This window comes from Quercus lobata, chromosome 10, assembly GCF_001633185.2.
Source record: "Quercus lobata isolate SW786 chromosome 10, ValleyOak3.0 Primary Assembly, whole genome shotgun sequence".
Classification (NCBI taxonomy): Eukaryota; Viridiplantae; Streptophyta; class Magnoliopsida; order Fagales; family Fagaceae; genus Quercus; species Quercus lobata.
In genome coordinates this window covers 56423875-56442534 of record NC_044913.1, presented here as the reverse complement: position 1 = coordinate 56442534, position 18660 = coordinate 56423875, and positions in this window count along the sequence as shown.

Below are 18660 nucleotides of genomic sequence, written 5' to 3'. Positions count from 1 at the left end.
TGATTTGGCATCAAGCCTAATAGTACACACCAATTTTAAGCATTAGGCAATTAAACCGAGGCTACACCTTATGTTCTTTTTGTGCATGTGCTACACTTTCTCGAGCACAAATTCTTATGATATGCACTAAGGTGTTCATGATTGGCTAGTGAACAGTGGTGAGATGGTTATTTATGCCTTTCTCTAAAAGTTCAAGTCCAACATTTAAAAACATGTGACTTCAAGATTAAGACATAGTAATCAAAAACCATACACATCTTTCCCACACAACATGCACTACAAATCTTCAACTAGTAGAGTGCAATAAATAAGCTCATCAAAGCTAAACAAGGTACATAAACTTGTTATGTAAAGATAATATGGTCAATCCTTGATTATAAATCCAAGATGTGAGATACAAAACACAAAAATCTTTTTGGTTTTTAAAAAATTTATGACCAAAAACAAAAAACACACATTATGCTAAATGAACAATGCAAATGTAATGCATGACAGTGCTTAACTAAGTTATAGAGGGTACACAAACAAGAAATATCAATTTCTTAATTAACCTTTGAGTACATGTACAAACTAGTACATACTCACATAAAATCAGAAATAGGTTAGCACTTATATAACACATACTATCTAAGTTTCTCCACAATGTCAAGCATGTTCTAAATCAAGAGAGAGATCATAATTCATGTAATCCTCAAGAAAAATAAAACAAGACATAAAAAAAATATTTTTGTCTTTTTGAAATTTTTCAATGTTTTTGGATTTTTTTATTTTAAAAAAATAAAAACAAAACAACCAAAAACAAAATACAAAACATGTGCACAAATAATTGAAAGAATTAAATCAGGGACAAGTCTGCAACACTCACCTTAGAGAATCTTTTCTCACCCATATAGCACGAGTCTTCGGCTTTGTAGGTGAAAATCCATGTGAAGCAGAGTGTATTTGAGGGATTACACCAATCTTCTGAGAAAGACTGAAATCCTGCAAATTCCTTTCACAAGCCAACAAGCTTAAATTTTTCAAAATAATATGAAACAATTTATATGGACTTATGGCAGGAGAAATATCATCACATATCCTAGATTGAAACATAGAATGCTTAAATTTCAATTTATGACAATTAGGACGAATGTGACTGGAGACACCACAAAAGTGACAAACAGGAACAAATTTAGGAACATCAGTATTCCTACCAACAAGTCTAGTCTCAGATTTTGGTTTTTGCCTCAACAAAGAACAATTTGGTCTAATATGACCAACTACACCACAAAGGTGACAGGTAGGCACAAAAACAGATTTATTATGCTCTCTAACAGTAGGTTTAGACTTAGGTTTAGAAACTTCAGCGTCAACATCAGAACTTTTACCTTTGTCTAACCTAGCAAAATAAGTCTTTTCTTTATTATTCCTCTTAAAAGGAGAGATATAAACTTTCTCAGTTTTAGGCTTAAGAGAAACAGAAACACTTCTGTTATCAACAACAGGCTTGGTATTAGTCAAATTTTCAATTTTAACTTTAGATTCAACTAACTCTTGTTCCAAGCTTTTCATCTTCTCATCTTGAGAGGAAATTTGATTTCTCAAAAATTCATTCTTTTTATTAGATTCATCTAATCTAACAATCAATTCCTCTTTTTCAAGATTAGCCAATTTTAACTCTTCCTTGAATTTCTTAGCAATTTTCATAGATTTCAATAATTCCTTACGAAGAGTTTCACAGGCATCAATAAAATCAACAGAAGCATGAGCAGAAACATGATCAGAAAGACACTTCAAATTATCCATGACAACAGGGGTCAAGGATCAGCTCTTAGATCAAAAGATCTAAAACAAAAAGAGCTACCCGCTCTGATACCACTTGACAGTTTTTTAGACCCCTTAAACAATTGATTAAACCTAGGTAATTAGCCAAGTTGTTAACTTAGTCCAATTAAACAAGTCTAGGTTATCACAATAATAAAGATCAAATCATGCAAAGCAGCGAAAAATAAATAACACACAATATGATCACCCAGGAAACTAAATCGGTAAAAACCTGGGGAGGATTTGACCTAACTATCCTCAAGGTAAACTTGAATCCACTATCAGAAAGAATCGAAGTTCATACAAAAGGACTTACAAGCACCCCCGTTCAACTTCCTAATGCTACCAACCAGTAGAACTTATTGACACGACCACGTGCAAGCTCCGAATCCACGGACTCTTTCTTTCTTTGGATTCCACCAGCTACAAGCACCCCCGCTTGTGTATTCTTTAAGATTTAATGGCAGCAACTGTTTTGATCATCAAGGTGTAGAGAATATCTCCTCCTTGAAAACCCTAAGTTTGTGTAGAGGAAAGCTCCTCTAGATCTCACAAGAGATTTACACAAACCGCAATCTGAGCAATACTAAAACGTGGCTAGGGTTTGCCTTTTATACTTAGGACAAATAAAAAACCCTAAAAATGTTTTAAACACATAGGGCTGAGTTGGACGCATCTGCAGAAAAGCAATCTGCCCGACGTTCGATCGGTCGAGCCTAAGCTTCGATCGATCGAGCTAGGCCGAAAGCCACACTGCTTTCTGCTTTACACTTGATTCCAACTTTACATTGACATACAACTTTGAGCTAGCTTTAAACACTTCTAAACACATTGTTTTGATCATGGTTTGCCAACATTACACATTAGAGTTCTAAAATACATAAAGTCCTAAACTTTAGAACCTAACAAAAACTTCTCAATCCAAGACTCTTGAAATTGTTGACAAAATGCTTTCTAATCTAAAGATTAAAACTGAGGGTACTGGTACTTCTACAAGTACTCCAACTGCTCGAACTATTTCCAAAAAAGAAATTGTTTCTGAAGAAAATATAGATTCTGATACTGTTTCTTCTGTTTCTTCTGTTCCTGCAAAAAGAATCTTTGATGATGATTTCCCAGAAATTAAAAGATTTGTTGGGAACTCCAAACCCATGTCTTTTACAAAAAATTGGTATCCAAAACCTACTCCTCCTGATATGCAGTTTGAAGAGAGATCTTTTCAAACACAGTTTTCTGTCTCTGCTGATAAGCTCTATGAATGGAATATTGATGGTTTGTCTAAACAGGAAATCATTAATAAAATGAGTCACATGTCTATGGTTGGTATTACTTATCAAAACGACCATGATCTTGACCAACCTGAAATTGTTAACTTGCTTCTTACTGGTTTTTCTGGTACCCTTCGTGGATGGTGGGATTCATACATCACTGAAGAATCCAAAGAGTCTATTAAACATGCTGTTAAAAAGAATGATGAAGGTTTGCCTATTTTTGATGAAAGTATTGGTCGTGGTATTCCTGATGGTGTTAATACCTTGATCTATACCATTCTCAAACATTTTGTTGGTACTCCATCCAATATTTCATCCCGTGTTTCTGATTATTTGAATAATTTGAGTTGTCCAACTATGTCTGATTACAGATGGTATCAAGATGTTTTTACTTCCAGGGTGATGCTCTGGAAAGATTGCCATAAGCCTTATTGGAAAGAAAAGTTTATTGACGGTCTGCCTCCTATCTTTGCTCATAAGGTAAAACAAGAATTAATGGGTAAAAATGATTCTATTGATTATGATAATTTAACTTATGGTGATATTTTCAATACTATTAAAAAACTTGGTATTAATATGTGCAATGATGAAAAATTGTTAAAACACCAATTAAAGAATAAAAGAAAAGCTAAATATGAAATGGGAAATTTCTGTGAACAATATGGTCTGCCTCCTATTGCTCCTTCTAGGCAAAAAAGTAAAAAACATGATAAAAGCCATAAAAAATACATAAATAACTTTATTAAACCTAATGATTTCTATGCTAAGAAGAAAAATGTTTCTAAAAAACATGTTAAACAAAGACCAAGTAAAGGTAAATGCTTTAACTGTGGTAAACCTGGACACTTTAGTAAAGACTGTAAAGAAAAACCTGGTAAGTTAGAAAACAATTTCAACATGTTAAACATTGATAATAATGTGCAAGAAGAATTATTTAGAATCCTTGAATCAAACACCCCGTCTGATTTTTTGGAAGATGATTTTTCTTCTTCATCTGATTCTTGTTATTAATCTGCTGATGATTCTTCTGATTCTCCTAATATTAAAATTGGTTGTAGAGATTCCTGTTGCAATGTTATTAATGCTCTCACCAAGAGTGAAGAAGATGAAAAATTGATAATTCAGCTAATAAATCAAATTCAAAACCCTGAACTCCAGAAAGAATATTTAGATAGGTTTAAGAAAAACTTGATAAGAGATGAAATTGGTAAAAAACCAAAATCAACCATAAGTTTTGAAGAAACTTTGGAAAGATTTAATAAAAAGAAACCTAAAGAACTAACTGTTAATGATCTCCAAAATGAAATTCATATTGTTAAACAAGAGGTAAATGAATTAAAACATGAATTCAAAAGCATGAAAAGTGATAACCATAATCTCAAACAAGAATTGACAATGCTAAAACTTGATAAAGATCTTAATAAATCCAGTAACGAACAAAATGAGCACAGTGATGGAGATGATTCCAGTCAACAGGCTCTTCTTTCTGATAAAGGTACTCCTGATACTTTCACTAATCCCCAACTTGCTTTTGTTAATAAATTATTTCCTCCAAAATGGTTTACAAAAGTTAAAATTGTTGTTTCTCCTGATTATCATTTCACCGTTATTGTTATGATTGATTCTGGTGCAGATATGAACTGTATCCAAGAAGGATTAATTCCCTCAAAATATTTTGAGAAATCTATTGAAAGATTGGTTTCTGCTAATGGTTCTCAAATGAAAATTAAGTATGAATTGAATAATGCTCAGGTGTGCCATGATAATGTTTGTTTCAAGATTCCTTCTGTTCTTGTCAAAAATATGACTGATAAAGTGATTCTTGGTCTGCCATTTATTAACGCTTTGTATCCCTTTCTTGTTGAACATGATGGAATTACTACTGATCCATTTGGACAGAAAGTAAAATTCAAATTTGATTCAAAGTTTGAAATTGATATTGATAATCTGTCTTATAAGAAAGACTCTCCCATGAATGAACTTGTTCAAGAACTAATAATGAATTCTGATGATTTTAAAGGTAATTTTCATAACACCAAAATGTTAAAAACTATCCATTGTCCTAACAATATTAATGATTCTTTGCAGGAATCGGATAATGATGCGTGGATAAATACCACTAATAAGTGGGACAATAATAATATTCATATTTATACCACTAGTAAGTGGATTATTATGGAAAGGAAAAACAAGGGAAAAGCTCATGCACAGGACTATTCTCAAAACAAAGGGTTCCCAGCGGGACGACCTTTTAAAATGCATGAAGGCGCATCTTCTGGTGTAAAACCCAGTGGATCAACATCCCTTCAAGGAGATGTCCCGACAGAGGTGACATACTCTAATGGTGATATATTAATTGCTTTACAGGAAGTTTTGTCAAAAAATCTACAATTCCACAATGGAACCTATTCAGAATTACCAGATTCTATTTAATTCATTCTTGATAACCTTCAGTTTGCTTTTACCAAAAACCACAGTAATGTTTTTCACAAAACCCTTAGAGCCCTTGAAATCCACCTTGTTAACCTTGCTGCTCAAAACGAGATTTATATGAGCCATTATGGTAACCTTATTCCAGAAAATGACCTTGCTTCAAATATTGACTTTGTTCTAGAAAATAACCTTGTTTCAAAAAATGAGGCTCTTGTGAGCCGTCTTAAAGCCTACATTAGTCAACTCTTTGGCAAAGAGGAAATCCATTCGATGGATAAAACGACTATAATGGGCACTGATTATGCTAGATTGAGTCTTAAGACCCAATCCATGTTAAGAAGTGCTGTTGCCAACTTGCCTTCAGATTTACAATCTTGTATTCTGGATAACAAGGCTATGTTTAGGTCGTTTGACCTATGGTCCAAGTATTTCAAAAAACTTGTTACTGCTACTATTCCTGACCCTAATGAAATAGACGAAGGTGATAATGTCTTTATTCAGCTTGAATGGGAAGATCACTTTGGGAGCAGTCTCAGAGTATATGAAAAGAAACATCTATTTCCTGGTCTCCTTATTAATTTTGATGATGGTTCATATTTCACTGATGAAGATTCAGATGATAGTGATGATGATGATCCTAATTCTAGCTGGCTTTCCCAAATGTTTGAATATGGCTTTGTTAGGTTTGTAAAGTTGACAAGTCATAAACAGGCCAGCCAACTTCCACAGATCATTCAGAATGCTATTAAAGGGTTTGGAAACTCTTCCACTAGACCTTTTGTTACTATTAGATGCTAGAGCACTCTGCCAAAATGGGAGAGACATAACTGGATGAATGTTAACCCCTCAAAGCATCTCATTCTCATTAATGGTTATACTCACCAAGGGCCATGGTTCAAGGGAAATTCTCAATTGTCCTTTAAAGATCCTTTTGGTCTTGCAAAATGTTGGAGAAATTATTTTAATAATCAAATTCGTGAAGTTGCTCATGATCTATGGAAAAATTATCATTTCATAGGAAGCACAGGTAGAATTGCTGTTTTTGGCCCCAAACCCTATGCTGATGCCTTTGTTCACCTACAAACAAAAGATCATCCTAATCTAAACAGTCTTCTTATCCCAGGAAAAACTCCAAAGTTTGAGCCAATTTTATATTGCGGATTCTGTAATAAGTATGCTATTTACCATGAGCATGTATGTGATTCTTCACAAGGTCCTTTTGATCATTTTGATGGTTATCCCTCCGATGCTCCCTCTACTGATTGATGAGGTCACTACTATTTCGAGACTGGTGTTACTTTATTTGTCTGGCTTGCACAACAGCCAACATAAAAAATATTGTTCTTCACAAATATGTTGCAGAAAATCCGGTACTGGTTCATAATACTCCGGATTTTGCGGAAGATTTTGATTCTCTTATTTGTCTAGCCTGCACAATGGCCAATGCTCCAATATTTACTATTGCTAGAAGCTGGTTTTCCACTATTATGATGCTTCCAAAGGATCCCAAAGATTAATGTTCACGTGAAGACAACAAAATGCATGCCTATTAGTTCTTTTTGTTGGCTTCTTTCTTATTGACTTCTTTTGTCTTTAAAGGACACCAATAATGAGGCATTGTTCCTACACTTATAGGGCTATTGCTGATCACTACGGAGGATTCCCATAATCCTACAAGATTCCTCACAAAATTGGGTCAAAAAAGAGGAGAAATTTCAATTTTTACTATTCAGTCACTATTCACCTGTCACTATTTATCTGTCACTATTCACTGTTACTGTTCATCCGTTACTGTTCATGACACTGTTCACTCCGAATTTTGCCTATTTAAGGGGGGTTGTCCCTTATGTTTTGGGGTTTTTTCCAAGCAAAGTTTTAGTTCTGATTTCTCTTCCCTTAGAACTAGCCTTCTTAGAGAGAGAACCTACTTGCTTCTTCTACTACTACTACCTTGTTTACTACCTTGTTCATCCTTGTTCACTACAAGCCTTGTAATCCTACAAACCTTGTAACTAGGACTAGTTCAAGCTTTGTAACTATTAACCTGTAACTGTTGAGATCTTGTATTCACTACTACTACTGTAAGTGTTTATCCTACTTTCAATAAGAAGTATTTTCAGTTCTATGTTCATTACTTTACTTGTTGCTACCACCACCTTGGACGGATTACCGCCGTACCGGATGGTTCTAAATTGCTTTCATTTATTTTGAACTATTGTTCTTATTTACTTTGAATTATTTTGATATATACTGCTTGGCTGGTTCTACCGCCTTATTATTGTTCTTACATTCAAGTTATTTACTTTCAAGCCATTTACTTTCAAGTTATTTACATTATTTCCATTTACAATATTACTGTGCTTCCATCTCCTTCTCTTGAGCAGTGCGTCCCCTTCCCCCTTTATGGTATCAGAGCCACTCTTTTCTGGCCGGTGGTAGTGTGGTTGTGTTCTTTGTCTCTTGTCCGTGTCTACCCGAACGCTTGATATTCCGTTGTTGTGTTCCCTTCTTACCGTCGTTGGCGCCACCCTAGTCGTAAAGTGAAGTCCTAGAACCTAGCTGTAAGGCCCGTTTGAGCCAAGTGAGGGCGTGTAGGGCATGAGAGGTATAAGGTTGGTTAGGGTATGTGTTATGAAATGCAACGGTTGTGAGAAAAACATGATAACTAAGTGTTGAACCTAGGATAGTATGGATAAGTTGTGGAGATCCAACTCCTCTATCAGCTCCAGGACTAGTTGTTCTCCTGATATTGTAAATGAAGAAGATCACACTATTGATGATAATGAGTTGATCCCTGATTTTCGTAAATGGACTATTCCTAAAGTTGATACTAAAACTATTTATAAAACTAGTTTTGTTGAAAGTGCTTTTCATTCTGCTTACAAAGCTAGAACTGTTGAACAAATTTTCTCTATTTCGAGAATTCATGAAAAATGCTGTTTGTTTACTAAAAAGAATATTAATGACTTCCTTGCTACTAAAAAATTCAGTTATTTGCATATTGGTATGGTTCAAGTTGCTATTAAACCACTCACCCGAAAGGGTATTAATGCTTCTGTTCTCATGTGTTTAAGAGATGCTAGATTTAAGATTTTTAAAGATAGCATTCTTGGTATGATCACTGCTTCTATGTATGATGGTCCTGTTTATTTTAACTGTTATCCTGATCTTACTCTTGCTTTGGATGATCCTAATATTGTTAAAGCTTTGACATTGAATATTGCTTCATCTGGTTATCACATGGAAGAGGGTAGTAAGCCTTTTGCTTTGATCTACCGCATTTATTATAAACTAATGGGTACTCAAATGAATCCTTGTGCTATGATTCCTAGAGAACCTTCAGGTAAAACCATGTTAATTCAATGTTCAACTCCTGATACTAAAATCCAAGTTCCAAAAATGATTCAATGGCAAGATGTTAAACTTCCTAATGATTGGTTGTTAGAACAAGAAACCCCTCCTGCTAAACCCATTTTTGATGAACTTGATCTTACTCATATTCAACAATATCTTGATGGTACTGTTAAAATAAGTTTTCAAAACAATCCACCGTTGAGGATCAACGAAGGAAGACATTCCTTTGCTGGATCTGAAAGTATTTCAAAAAGAGATCGTGAGATCAATGAATTTTTGAAAAAGAATTTGGAAACATCCTCTGATTTAAAGCTAAAAGGTATTTCGAGTAATAAATCCCAAATTAGCTCTGTTTACTATTCTACTAAATCTGAAACTTCCACTCCATTTAGTAAAACTGCTAATGAAGATGAGGAAGACACTGTTTCTGTTACTCGATCTGATTTTGATTCTCCTATTGAAAATCCTCCTGTTTACCAAAATCAATTAAGAGTTTTGATTGTTTTAAATGATGATTTTGAAATTGATTGGGATTCTTTGTACAATGAGTTTATGCTTGCAACAAACAAAACCAAGAGAAGATATTTCCAAAATAATTTTGCTCAGTCTGAAAAAGACCGTGTTAAAAGCAAATGGTTGGAAATGATGAATCAATTGAAAAAACATATTTTGTTTTTTGATTTTCTTGAAAACCATTATGTTTCAAAAGATGAGGTTTCAAAACAACATGTAAATGTGATAAAGAAATCAAATTTTGTTAAGATTGATAAAACCATTATTAGGTCTAGTCATCCTCCTCTTGATTCAATTTTGATAACTACTAAGAAAGATGAAGTGACAAAAGAGGAAGTGAAGGCCTCTCCTTTCAAAATTGCTGATGATCAAACTCCCATTGTTAGCCTTATTGAACAAAAAAATTTCACTAATCAATCTTTGCATATTATTGGTCAACAGCTTGACCGTATTGGAGAAAAAATTGTTGAAAAATCTGTTTCTGTTTTTGAAAAATCTGTTCCTGTTAAAACTGAGAAACCTTTGATTGATTTACCCAGTCAAAGAGAAAAAGTTATGTTTAAAACTTCTCAGTCCAAGACTCTTGAAATTGTTGACAAAATGCTTTCTAATTTAAAGGTTAAAACTGAGGGTACTTCTACAAGTACTCCAACTGCTCGAACTATTTCCAAAAAAGAAATTGTTTCTGAAGAAAATACAGATTCTGATACTGTTTCTTCTGCTTCTGCAAAAAGAATCTTTGATGATGATTTCCCAGAAATTAAAAGATTTGTTGGGAACTCTAAACCCATGTCATTTACTAAAAACTGGTATCCAAAACCTACTCCTCCTGATATGCAGTTTGAAGAGAGATCTTTTCAAACACAGTTTTCTGTTTCTGCTGATAAGCTTTATGAATGGAATATTGACGGTTTGTCTGAACAAGAAATTATTAATAAAATGAGTCACATGTCTATGGTTGGTATTGCTTATCAAAATAACCATGATCTTGATCAACCTGAAATTGTTAACTTGCTTGTTACTGGTTTTTCTGGTACTCTTCGTGGATGGTGGGATTCATACATCACTGAAGAATCCAAAGAGTCTATTAAACATGCTGTTAAAAAGAATGATAAAGGTTTGCCTATTTTTTATGAAAGTATTGGTCGTGGTATTCCTGATGGTGTTAATACCTTGATCTATACTATTCTCAAACATTTTGTTGGTACTCCATCCAATATTTCATCTCGTGTTTCTGATTATTTGAACAATTTGAGTTGTCCAACTATGTCTGATTACAGATGGTATCAAGATGTTTTTACTTCCAGAGTGATGCTCCGAAAAGATTGCCATAAGCCTTATTGGAAAGAAAAGTTTATTGACGGTCTGCCTCCTATCTTTGCTCATAAGGTAAAACAAGAATTGATGGGAAAAAATGATTCTATTGATTATGATAATTTAACTTATGGTGATATTTTTAGTACTATTAAAAAACTTGGTATTAATATGTGTAATGATGAAAAATTTCTAAAACACCAATTAAAGAATAAAAGAAAAGCTAAATATGAAATGGGAAATTTTTGTGAACAATATGGTTTGCCTCCTATTGCTCCTTCTAGGCAAAAAAGTAAAAAACATGATAAAAACCATAAAAAATACAGAAATAACTTTGTTAAACCTAATGATTTCTATGCTAAGAAGAAAAATGTTTCTAAAAAACATGTTAAACACAGATCGGGTAAAGGTAAATGCTTTAACTATGGTAAACCTGGACACTTTAGTAAAGACTGTAAAGAAAAACCTGGTAAGTTGAAAAACAAGTTCAACATGTTAAACATTGATTATAATGTGCAAGAAAAATTATTCAGAATCCTTGAATCAAACAACTCGTCCGATTCTTTGAAAGATGATTTTTCTTCTTCATCTGATTCTTGCTATCAATCTGCTGATGATTCTTCTGATTCCCCTAATATTAAAATTAGTTGTAGAGATTCTTGTTGCAATGTTGTTAATGCTCTCACCAAGACTGAAGAAGATGAAAAATTAATAATTCAACTAATAAATCAAATTCAAAATCCTGAATTGCAAAAAGAATATTTGGATAAGTTTAAGAAAATTTTGATAAGAGATGAAATTGGTAAAAAACCAAAATCAACCATAAGTTTTGAAGAAACTTTGGAAAGATTTAATAAAAAGAAATCTAAAGAATTAACTGTTAATGATCTCCAAAATGAAATTCATATTGTTAAACAAGAGATAAATGAATTAAAACATGAATTTAAAAGCATGAAAAGTGATAACAATAATCTCAAACAAGAATTGACAATGTTAAAACTTGATAAAGATCTTAATAAATCCAGTAATAAACAAAATGAGCACAGTGATGGAGATGAATCCAGTCAACAGGCTCTTCTTTCTGATAGAGGTACTCCTGATACTTTCACTGATCCCCAACTTGCTTTTGTTAATAAATTACTTCCTCCAAAATGGTTTACAAAAGTTAAAATTGTTGTTTCTCCTGATTATCATTTCACTGTTAATTCTATGATTGATTCTGGTGTAGACATGAACTGTATCCAAGAAGGATTAATTCCTTCAAAATATTTCGAGAAATCTACTGAAAGATTGGTTTCTGCTAATGGTTCTCAAATGAAAATTAAGTATGAATTGAATAATGCTCAGGTGTGCCATGATAATGTTTGTTTCAAGATTCCTTCTGTTCTTGTCAAAAATATGACTGATAAAGTGATTCTTGGTCTGCCATTTATTAATGCTTTGTATCCCTTTCTTGTTGAACATGATGGAATTACTACTGATCCATTTGGACAGAAAGTAAAATTCAAATTTGCTTCAAAGTTTGAAATTGATATTGATAATCTGTCTCATAAGAAAGGTTCTCCCATGCATGAACTTGTTCAAGAACTAATGATGAATTCTGAAGGTAATTTTCATAGCACCAAAATGTTAAAAACTATCCATTATCCTAACAATATCAATGATTCTTTGCAGGGATCGGATAATGATGTGTGGATAAATACCACTAATAAGTGGGACAATAATAATATTCATATTTATACCACTAATAAGTGGATTATTATGGAAAAGAAAAACAAGGGAAAAGCTCCTGCACAGGACTATTCTCAAAACAAAGGGTTCCCAGTGGGACAACCTTTTAAAATGCATGAAGGCGCATCTTCTGGTGTAAAACCCAGTGGATCAACATCCCTTCAAGGAGATGTCCCGGCAGAGGTGACATATTCTAATGGTGATATGTTAATTGCTTTACAAGAAATTTTGTCAAAGAATTTACAATTCCACAATGGAACCTGTTCAGAATTACCAAATTCTATTAAACTCATCTTTGATAGCCTTCAATTTGCTTTTATTGGAAACCACCATGATCTTTTCCAAAAAATTCTCAGAAACCTTGAAATCCATCTTGTTAACCTTATTGCTCAAAATGAAGCTTATGTGAGCCACCAAGTTAACCCTATTTCAGGAAATGGTCTTGCTTTAGAAAATAACTTTGCTTCAAAAAATGACATTGTTTCAAAAAATGAGGCTTTTGAAAGCCATCCTGTTAACCACCCAAATATCAAAGATGAACCCAATACTAGTCAACTCTTTGGCAAAGGGGACATCCATTCAATGGATAAAAAGACTATTATGGGCACTGATTATGCAAGAATGAGTCTTAAGACCCAATCTTTGTTGAAAAGTGCTATTGCCAACTTGCCAACAGACATACAATCTCGTATTCTGGAAAGCAAGGCTATGTTTAAGTCTTCTGACTTATGGTTCGAACATTTCAAGATACTTGTTACAACTGCTATTCCTGATCCTGCTAATTCAGATGATTTTAGTGATATTCTTCAACAAGTTGATTGGAAAGAGCACTTTGGGAGTAGTTTCAGAGTGTACGAAAAGAAACACTCGTTTCCCGGCCTTCTAGTCAATTATGATGATGGTTCAGATGATGATAAGAGGAGTCCTGATTGGCTCTCCCAAATGTTTGAGTATGGCTTTATTAGGCTCATAAGACTAACAAGCCATGACCAAACCAGCCAGCTCCCACAAATCATTCAGACTGCTATTAAAAAATTTGAAAGTCCTTTTGTTTCGATCAGATGCTGGAGCACTTTGCCTCAATGGGAAAGAGATAATTGGATGAATGTCCAGCCCTCAAAACATCTCATTCTCATTAATGGATACACGCATCAAGGGCAATGGTATGAAGGAGACTCTTATTTATCCTTCAAAAATCCTTCGGCTCTCGCAGACTGCTGGAGTAATTATTTTAACAATCAAATTCGTGAGGTTGCTCAGAATTTATGGAAGAATTATCACTTTATGGGGAATTCAGGCAGAATTTCTGTTTTTGGTCCAAGACCTTATGCTAATGCCATTCCTAATTTGCGGATAGCAGATCACTATAATCCAAGAAGTTTTCTCACTCCAGGAAAAACTCCAGAGTTTGAGCCACTTCTATACTGTGGATTTTGTAACCAATATGTTCTCTATCATGAGCATGAATGCAATGATGATCCTCCGTGGGAACTTTACGATGACTACCCATCAGATGCTACTTCCACTGATTAATGAGTTTATTCCTGAGGTTACTACTATTTCGAGACTGGTGTTACTTTATTTGTCTGGCTTGCACAACAGCCAAGATAAAATATTGTCCTTCACAAATATGTTGCGGAAAATCCGGTACTAGTTCATAATACTTCGGATCTTGCGGAAGATTTTGATTCTCTTATTTGTCTAGCCTGCACAATGGCCAATGCTCCAATATTTACTACTGCTAGAAGCTGGTTTTCCACTATTATGTTGCTTTCAAAGGATCCCAAAGATTAATGTTCACGTGAAGACAACAAAATGCATGCCTATTAGTTCCTTTTGTTGGCTTCTTTCTTATTGGCTTCTTTTGTCTTTAAAGGACACCAATAATGAGGCCTTGTTCCTACACTTATAGGGCTATTGCTGATCACTACGGAGGATTCCCATAATCCTACAAGATTCCTCACAAGATTGGGTCAAAAAAGAGGAGAAATTCCAATTTTTACTATTCAGTCACTATTCACCTGTCACTATTCACTATTACTGTTCATTTGTTACTGTTCATGACACTGTTCACTCCGAATTTTGCCTATTTAAGGGGGATTGTCCCTTATGTTTTGGGGTTTTTCGAAGCAAAGTTTTAGTTCTGATTTCTCTTCCCTTAGAACTAGCCTTCTTAGAGAGAGAACCTATTTGCTTCTTCTACTACTACTACCTTGTTTACTACCTTGTTCACTACAAGCCTTGTAATCCTACAAACCTTGTAACTAGGACTAGTTCAAGCTTTGTAACTGTTAACCTGTAACTGTTGAGATCTTGTATTCACTACTACTACTGTAAGTGTTTATCCTACTTTCAATAAGAAGTATTTTCAGTTCTATGTTCATTACTTTACTTGTTGCTACCACCACCTTGGACGGATTACCGCTATACCGAATGGTTCTAAATTGCTTTCATTTATTTTGAACTATTGTTCTTATTTACTTTGAATTATTTTGATATATACTGCTTGGCTGGTTCTACCGCCTTATTATTGTTCTTACATTCAAGTTATTTACTTTCAAGTTATTTACATTATTTCCATTTACAATATTATTGTGCTTCCGTCTCCTTCTCTTCAGCAGTGCGTCCCCTTCCCCCTTTATGGTATGCTTTAAGGGCATACATTAGTAAAACAATATGATGATGATTGTATGTCATACTCCTTTGGCTATAATTCTGTACGTTTTTAGACCCCCTTAATACAAGTTGTTTAACCTAGTTATTTAGTCAAGTGATTACTTAGATATATTATTCAATTCTAGGTTGACACAATAAAATCATATCATGTAAATAATGCGAAAATATAAAGAACACTGCGATATGATAACTAGAAAAACCTAACGGGTATAAAATCTAGGAAGGATTTAACCTAACTATCCTCAAGGTAAAACAGATCCATTATGAAGGAATTGGATTTTTTACAATAGAACTTAGACCACTAACATCCTATTGTTACCTCGAGTAGAAAACTTACTACCACGACCACGTGACAGCTCTGAGCCCACAGACTACTTCTTTCCTTGATCTGCTGCAACCAAAAGTTCTCCTACTTGTGACTTTGAGACTCCACTCAAAGGTTTCAGATATTCTTTAAAGTTCTTTATGTAGCAACTGAAGCAATCATCAAGTTCTTGATATGAATCTTGATATTGATAATTCTATGTGTGTGTATGAAGGTAAACACCTCTAGATCTCACAAAAGATTCAATACACAACTCTCCAAAGACTTCTAAAACGTAGTTAGAGTTTTTTCTTTTATACTTGAAGTAAAACACAAAACCCTACACGTCAAACAGGCTTGGGCTGAATTGGAATTTCTACAGAAAAATAAACCTGCACATGTTTCAATCGATCGAGCCTGATTTTCGATCAATCGAGCCTTGCAGATTTTGTCCAATACTTTTTGCAATCACTTGATTCCAATTTTACAATAAAATACACTTTGAGCAAGCCTAAACCTAAACTCTATGTTTTGATCATGGTTTGCCAACATATTACAAATTGAAGTTCTAATACATTTGTTCCTAAAATCTTAGAACCTAACGAACTCTCTCTTTGGAAATCTGTGACAAAACACATCACAAAAAAAAATAAAAAATAAAAATAAATGCTCAAAGTAAAATAGCCCATTCAAATTAAAAAGCCCTAAATACAATTCAACCTAACCACTATCTATCGGTTGCTAAGGTAGATAGCAATCACGACTGAATTAACCTATAAATTCCTGAAACACTCAACAAACACATAAACTCATGTATGGAAAATACAAGTAAACCAAATTAACTTCTTGATTTCACAAAATATAAAATAAAAGACATATACCATGAATAATCTTATAATATAAATCAATAATCAATGTACCATATGTGAAACAAGAAACAATAAAAAAAATACATAAACATAATATCTCCCCCTATCATATACAACCTGTATGGCACCGGGCCCCCAGAGCCATTTAGGCCTTTGGCCCAAGTTAAACGGTATGTCCCACAGTTCCTGACACTTATGTCAGAGAAACTGGGCTTAAGATCCACCAAGGCCACGGGAGCAAATCCTACAGTGTCATGTCAGGCCTAAAGCCTGTTGGGCCGGTCTTTGAAATAGGTACTTATCATTTCGTAGCCGGGAAGTTGCCTAGCGCATCCATCTCCTATGCACATAAGTGCTTGGAAAGGCCCTATCCTGGATGCTCGGCGACTCCTTGGCAAATCCTGCCGCAGAACATCATCCCTTCCTGGGAGTAGGAACCAGTTCCAATGCCACTCACACCACACTTCCAACTAAACATCCACTTAGCGATAACAATATTGGACCTCCATTCCCACTAGCCTTGAGAGTAATCATGATTTTCCCACTGATTTTGAACTATAAATATACGAGGCCAAGGAAAGAAAGGGTTGTTAAAGGTCTGAAAGGAGAGCCTCAAATCTAGATTAAGAGCTACAAAGAGTGAGGGAAAAGCAGTCCAGTGGTTGTAGAAACATTGCTGGGTCTCTAAATTAGAATCACCTAGAGTAGGAAATCCAAAGCCCACATTATAAGTATATTGTGAGCCCAAGAACGAGACTGGCCCTTTAAGTTCGTTTAAGGTGTGCACAATTGGTGCCGTCTGTGGGAATCTCCTACAAAGCAGTGGTTTGGCAGAAACCCACCCTCGAAAGATGTTTGGAAGACGGTCAGAATGTTCTGCTGAAAATGGCTCAGTGGGATCATCTCGGGGATCCACATGGCGAGAGCGAAGGCCAAAAAGGCACGAAGACAGGGAATATGAATATAAGGAAGAAGAGTCCGGCCTTGGAGAAGGGTCATACCAGACGAACTGGGCAGCATCGGATGCTTCGAGGCACAGGCGATTGGATGAAAGAGATAAAGAGCTTGAATAGTTGCGTAGACTGGTAAGAGATTTGGAGCTGGAGGCGAGGGATAGACATCAAAGAGGGGACCGAGATAACTTAGCGGCGGGATCTATGAGCAGAGGAGATCGCCATGGTCTGGGGTCCGAGCAGTCCGGTCCCCATCGACATCAAGACTGTTCACATTCACGGGAGTCCCGTAGGCACGAGGACCGTTCGCATTCATGAGAGTCCCACTAACATCGAGAACGTTCACAATCACGGGAGTATGAAAGAGGGAGTTCAGATTCACCGGAAGAGCGACGGCCCCGAAATGCGGCCATGGATGCTATGAGCCGCGCCCCACGAAGAGCTGCTCGGTTGCCCTTCTTAAATGACATTGAACAGGCCCCAATGCCAGATAGGTTCACCTGACCACCTTTTAATTCCTACGATGGGAAGACAGACCTCATGGAGCACATCAGCCATTATATCCAAATGATGTCTCTACACACTCACAATAATGTGCTGATGTGCAAGGTATTTCCCTCGAGCCTTGGACAAATAGCATTAAGATGGTTCAATGGGTTACGGAAGGCTTCCATTCACAATTTTGCCGAGTTAATCTAGAAGTTTGGCGCACAGTTTGTAACCTACAGCCGGTGGACACGTTGCTTTCTATGAAAATGAGGGTTGGGGAAACCCTTCGCAGTTATGCTAGCCGGTATTGAGAGCTTTACAATGAGATTGGTGGAGGCAACGAAAAGATTGCGGCAAGCACCTTTAGGATGGGACTCCCTGTGGACTTCGGACTATGGGACTCACTGACGAAGAAGCCTCCCGAGGGTATGAGGCAGCTAATGAGGCGCATCGAGGAGTACAAGCATCTCGAAGATGATCGGCTGCAAAGTAAGGGCAAGGCCCTACTAATGAATCACCCTCGATAGCTTGGATTTCAGCCCTGACCCCGGAAGGACCTAAGAATACAAGAATCAGAATTATAGATGGGAGAGGTGAATGTGGCGTTCAAAGAGCCGATACACAGGATCGTAGATCGGATTAAGAATGAGCCATATTTCAAATGGCCGAACAAGATAGGCGGTGACCTATCTCGGCGAAACCAAAGCTTGTATTGCATGTATCACAAGGATAAGGGGCATACCACCGAGCAATGTCGAGTGTTGAAAGACCATTTAGGGCAGCTAGTGAAGGTAGGATATCTGAAGGAATTTGTGGTGGATTCCGAAAAACAGGGCACTAGCCAGGGCGCTTAACAGAGGGGAAATCCCCTCCCACCACCATTAGGAGTGATTGAAATTATCCACGCCACCCCAAGGGGTTCGATCATAACCAATGGAGGAGTACTAACC